Below are 6,803 nucleotides of genomic sequence, written 5' to 3'. Positions count from 1 at the left end.
ATAAAACATGTACTTGCTTCGCACGTGGCTCTGATACCACTGTTGGGATTTTCGAGCCGCAAAAACCACATTTTGCATTGCAGAAAGCTCGAAATCCCATGCCACCGGATCCGTGCGAAGATTAAAAGAACAAAAAAAAATTCGTGTACATGTTTTTCTATCCTAGATCTACATTAGATCTACATGGTTAAGAGATTACCCTTGTAGCGAAGACCTTCGTGAATCCCGCTCGTCCAAAAGTTGCCAGATCTCAAGTGTGTTCAAGTGGACACACCTCTATACGTATCCACACGAACAATAGAGATGGAGAAAACACTTAGAGTGTGCTAGCACTCTAAAGGTGTTCGGCCAAGTAGGAGGAGAGGGAGAGAAAAAGAAGCAAGGAGGAATAATAATGATCGATAATGAAAATAAGAGTAAAAAATGGCTTAAGTATTTTCATCTAATGAAAATACTTAATGCTCATTAACACCATTAATGAGCCTCATTAATGAGCCTTAATGTGTATTTAATATTCTTCATTAAATGACCATTTTTAAACTCATTCGAAATTTGAATCTAAAATTCAAATTGAATTCCATTTATCATTGAATTCAAAATTCAATGAATATCATCATTAAGTCTCACTTGAGTCTAACTCAAGTCTAGCCTCACTTGAGTCTAACTCAAGTCTAACCTCACTTGAGTCTAACTCAAGTCTAACTTCACTTGAGTCTAACTCAAGTCTAACCTCACTTGAGTCTAACTCAAGTCTAACTCAATCAAGTCTTACTGAATTAATCTAATTTGGATTACTCTTAATCCAATTTGGTTCATCACATGAACCTAATCCTCTAGGTACACCAAATGAACCTAATCTCCATCTAATTTCCCTTTGTGTGTGACCCTATAGGTTCTTATAACGTTGGCAATGCTCCTAAACCCATTTAGAAGCATAAGTAATGAGCGGTATCTATCAACACATCATTACTACCCAAGTTACAAGAATGTTGAGATCCAACATCACCTTGTGACTACTAATTGTGACTCTTCACAATATATGACAAGTGTCATTCTATCCTTAACATCTAGATTGATCAATTTGAGGCATAGACGGTGTCATCCTTTGATCAATCTAAATCTTGAACTCCAAGTAGACTCACTCTAATCAAATGAGCTCAATATCTCATAGTGACTCATTTGGGCATGGCCATGCACTTAGTGGTCTCACTCTATCAAGAATAACGATGTCACTCCCGTAATATAGGAGGGATAGATCCCATCTACATCACTCACATCCCTCCGCATAATTTGTTACATACCCAGTAATCGCCTTTATAGTCCACCCAGTTACGGGTGACGTTTGACGAAGCGAAAGTATGTAACTCCTTATGTAGGGAACCATGGAGACTTCAGGTCCAAGGACTAATAGTCATACTAATAGCCACATGAGAAAGTATATGACACTCATATAACGATCCATGATACTTTCTCATGGTGGGTCATTCAGTATACATTCTCCAATGCATATCCATGTGTCAACTTGATATCTCTATATCCATGACTTGTGAGATCAAGTGATCAAGTTGACCTACATGCTAGTCTCGTTGTATTAACATTGTCCCTGAATGTTAATACTTGACTGGGAATGATTAGGAGTAGTGTTCTCTATACCATCTCACTATCGATTCAACCAATCGATTGATATAGATAAAAACTTTCTACTCAAGGATGCTATTATACTTAGTTATTTGGCACCAATATAAGTAAGTATAATAACCAAAACAAATGCCTTTATATACATAAAAATATGATACAATGAGTCAATACAACAATCATCATATGATTGGTTCTAGGGCTCTAACTAACATCATCTATGCTCATTTCTGAGCTTGACTCTTCTTCCAGTTGATGGTTAGCCATTAGTGCTAACCCAGAGAAGGCTTCTACGTCTGATTCAGAAGAAGACAAACCTGACCAAGTGGGCTTCAGGTTCTTGTTCTTGGAGGATTCTAGTTTCTTGTACTTTGTTTTTTCCTTCTCTTTCTCCTTTTTCTTTAATTTTGGGCAGTCATATTTGATGTGCCCTTCTTCGTTGCAGTTGTAACAACGAACTGTTCTTTTTCTATGCTGATGCCTCTTTGTCTGCGATCTAAATTTATTAGAATTAAAAAACTTATTGAAACGCTTTACCAGTAGTGTCACTTCCGATTGGTCAATCGAGGCTTCGGAGTCAGAATCGTTTGTTCTTGTCTTTAAGGCAATGCTCTGACTTGCTTTCTCCACTTTATTCGGCTCTGCAATTCGAGATTTATGAAGTTCAAAAGTAGAAAACAAATTTTCTAAAGTACTTACCTCAAAGTCCTTAGAGATGTAGTATGCATTTACTAAGGAGTCCCATTCTGGAGTTCTGGGGAAGGCGTTGAGCGCGTACTGAATCGAGTCCCGGTTCGATACGTCTTCTCCAAGATTGCTTAGTTGAGTTATTAGCTCCTTAATCCTTGCTTGGAGTTGCGCTACCTTCTCGCCACTGTTCATCCGAAGGTTCGTTAACTTGGTCTGGAGGATGTCGCGCTTCGCTAGCTTAGCTTCCGAGGTACCTTCGTGAAGCTCTAGGAATTTGTCCCAAAGGTCTTTAGCGGAATCGTAGCTCCCGATCTGACTTACCTCCTGGGGCGGCAACACGCTGAGTAGGTGGAATTCCGCCTTTCCAGTGGCCACGAATTCTGCCTGCTCCTTCTTTGTCCAGTTGAATTCTTCTTTGTCTTTTAGAACTACATAGTCATATTTCATGATTAAACAAATATCAAATTCTGTCTTGAAAAATACCTCCATCCGGCGTTTCTACGTCGCGAAGTCTCCGTTGAACTTCCGGGGATGAATATTCGCTGGGCTATCGTCTTGATCGTTGTGCTTCAGTCGGCTGTTAGTCCTTCTGAGGTGGTCTGGATCTGATACCAACTATTGCTGCAGCGGAGGCCGGCAAAAGGGGGTGAATTGCCTGCAAAAATAAAGTATACCCTCCTCGGAATTTTCAACTCAAAATAAAAGCAACTATAATAAGAATAAAACAAAAGGAACAGAAATAAAGCAGAGACTCGGGAGTTAACCTGGTTACAACCAAGAAGGTTGATAATCCAGGCGATGAAAAGTGCGCATTGAGAAAGTCTCCTTTACTGTAGGCGGAGAAGTCTTTTTACACACTGAGAAAGCTCACAAGCTGCTAGGAATTGATTACAGAGTTGAATACTGAGTTGATATTTAATTCCTAACTCCAGGGGCCTTTATATTGCCTCTGGAAATCCTATCTCGGAGGTCCAAGACACCTCCAACTGAGGTCCAAGGCGCCTCCAACCAAGTCAGCAGATAAAATTCTATCTGCGCACAAACGGTCACTTTTGACGAGTTGAAGGCACCTTCATCAAGCCTTGAAGGCGCCTTCAAGGTGAAGGTGCCTTCAAGCCATGATGAAGGCGCCTTGAGCAGATTTTCCAGCTCAGTTACTTCTTTGCTTCAACTTCCGAAGCTCCGTTCTTTTGGGTGATTCCGGCCAATCGAAATAGGGCTCACCCAAACCCAATTCCCGGCCTTCTCCTCGAGCAGCCTTCCTCCCCGGCTTAACGTCCCTCGAACGTCGTGCATGTTCTTCTCGCCCACCGGTGTACTCTTCCGCAGCTCTCTCGTCCTTCTGGAGCATCGAGCTCGTCGGCTCCCTTCCTGTGTCGTCCTTCTCGCTAGCTGCATTTTCCGCTCGACTTCTTACGCTCCTAAGCTCCTGCACAATCAGACACAGGGAGGAAACACAAAGCATGACCTAACCAATTTGGTTGATCACATCAAAATAACCACGGGGTCCAATATATATAATATATTATTTATAGAAATAGTATGTTACACGTTGTGTTTCTTATATATTTTTTTCCCATATTTACTTTTATTTATGCTTTATAATTTGCATTTCATAAAATATATTATATATATTTTATTTCTATGTTAATTAGATGAATAATCTCTTTAAATTTATAGATACTAAATTTTATCACTAAATGCTAAGTCCATTAATTCCTATATACTAAGTTTTATCCACATGTTTTAATTTCATACTTGTTTAATCTTTATTTACACAATATAATTTATATAATATATTTTATAATATACATAATATTTCTTTGTTACACGTTCTTACCTTTTTAAATACTATATAATTTGCATTATATATTTTATATTATACATAATATTTATTATTTACATGTTCATACATTTATTTTTATACTATATAATTTATAATATATATATATATATATATATATATATATATATTATATTATTTATATTTCATTTTCATATTATTTAGAAGAATGATTTATTCACATAAATTATATAAATACTAAATATTTGTATAGTGGTATATTATTATTATTATTTAATATAATTCCATATATATCCACATATATAAAAATCCATAAGTTAAAGGTTTTATAAAAGTTAAAGGTTTTATAAATGTTAAACCATTTATAATATTTTTATAAAACTTAATACTAAGTATAAATAGAAGCCTATATCCATATACTAATTTTATATTTATATATATCCATGTTTATATTAACTAGACATGGTAACATATAATTCATGTTTATAATACTACGAAATTGCATTAATTTTGTATATATATTTATTTCCATATACTAATTTTATATTTATATATATCCATATATATATATCACATATATATGGTAATATATATAGTTCGATATTACAATTTCTTAATTATAATATATACTATATATTCTACTACACGTTGTACATATATATTATATTCTTCTTATTTTTGTTTAGTTATATATTATGTATAATTTTCTAATGTTTTACTTCTATATTAATTAGATTAATAATCTGTATAAAAATTTATACAAATATGTTATATAAATACTAGATCTTTATAAATTTTATATATTTAGCTCCAATTTCTTAATATACTTGATTAATCAAATTTACATAATTGTGGATTAGCTGAATTAATTAAATTTATTTATGTAAATAAATTCATAATTAAATCAAATGAGCAATTACGATTAACCCAATAAATATTCTTAATTAAATAAATTTAAAATCTAATTATAATTAATCCAATAAATTTATTAATTAAATAAATCCAGATTCTAATTAAATTATAATTTAATTCAATAAATTTTCTTAATTAAATAACTCTGGATTCTAATTAAATTATAATTTAACTCAATAAATTTTCTTAATTAAATAAGTAATTTTTAACACTACAATTCCGTTATTTATATTTCATTATAATATTATTTAGGAGAATGATTTAGCCACATAAATTATATGAATACTAAATATTTGTATATTGGTATATTATTATTATTTTAATATAATTCCATATATATCCACATATATAAAAATCCGTAAGTTAAAGGTTTTATAAATGTTAAATCATTTATTTTATTTGTATAAAACTTAATACTAGTATAAATAGAAGTCTATATCCATGTCCAAATTTTATATTTATATATATCCATGTTTATATCAACTATACATGGTAACATATAATTCATGTTTATAATACTAAGTGATTGCATTAATTTTCTATATATATTTATTTCCATATTCTAATTTCATATTTATATATATCCATGTATATATCACATATATATGGTAATAATATATAATATATATGGTAATAATATATATAGTTTTCGTTATTACAATTTCTTAATTATAATATATATTTTGATATATTCTATGTAATACACGTCGTACATATATATTATATTCTTCTTATTTTTGTTTAGTTATATATTATGTATCATATATTTCTAATGTTTTACTTCTATATTAATTAGATTAATAATCTGTATAAAAATTTATACAAATATGTTATATAAATACTAGATTTTATAAATTTTATATATTTAGCACCAATTTCTTAATATACTTAATTAATCAAATTTCATAATTGTGGACTAGCTGGATTAATTAAATTTATTTATATAAATAAATTCATAATTAAATCAAATGAGCAATTACAATTAACTCAATAAATATTCTTAATTAAATAAATTTAAAATCTAATTATAATTAATCCAATAAATTTCTTAATTAAATAAATCCACATTCTAATTAAATTATAATTTAATTCAATAAATTCCCTTAATTAAATAAATCCGGATTCTAATTAAATTATAATTTAACTCAATAAATTTCCTTAATTAAATAAGTGATTTTGGACACTACAATTCCTCCCCCCTTTAAATAAAATTTCGTCTCCGAAATTAACACTTACCAAGTCAATAAAAGTCATTCTATATTCGGGAGAAAATATTAGATTGGGCCTAAAGCTAACAATAATGTTTTGACACGCAAGCTAGCAATTTATTAAGTCTAAACAGTTTTAATCTATGTTACCCATATTATCAATCTTCTAACTTAATATTTCAACAAACTTTCATTTTCTTCATGAATCTAAAATACTAGGAATTTAAATTTACACAATTGAGGCTTGACCCTGTGAGCTTCTCGAAACCGGTAGTAGGCACAACCCTTCCAGGGACTTTTGCTCTGATACCAACTGTAACACCCCTAGTTTTTTTTACACATAATAAAATATAAATTGCGGACGTCACCTATTTTTTACTTCCATAAAGGTTTCTTAGTTCAAATTACATAGATGGTTCAAAGATAAACATAACAAAATACAGAATTTAATCTGAATGGTCTTCGGGTTGTGCTGCCCTTGTTCCGAGCTGGCTCATTAGTCAATGCCTCCTATCTCATTTGTCTCATTATCTGAAAAAAGTATAATCTGTGAG

The sequence above is a fragment of the Zingiber officinale genome, chromosome 3A, assembly GCF_018446385.1.
Source record: "Zingiber officinale cultivar Zhangliang chromosome 3A, Zo_v1.1, whole genome shotgun sequence".
NCBI classification, from domain to species: Eukaryota; Viridiplantae; Streptophyta; class Magnoliopsida; order Zingiberales; family Zingiberaceae; genus Zingiber; species Zingiber officinale.
The sequence above is the reverse complement of the archived record's forward strand: the minus strand, read 5'-3'. Positions refer to the sequence as shown.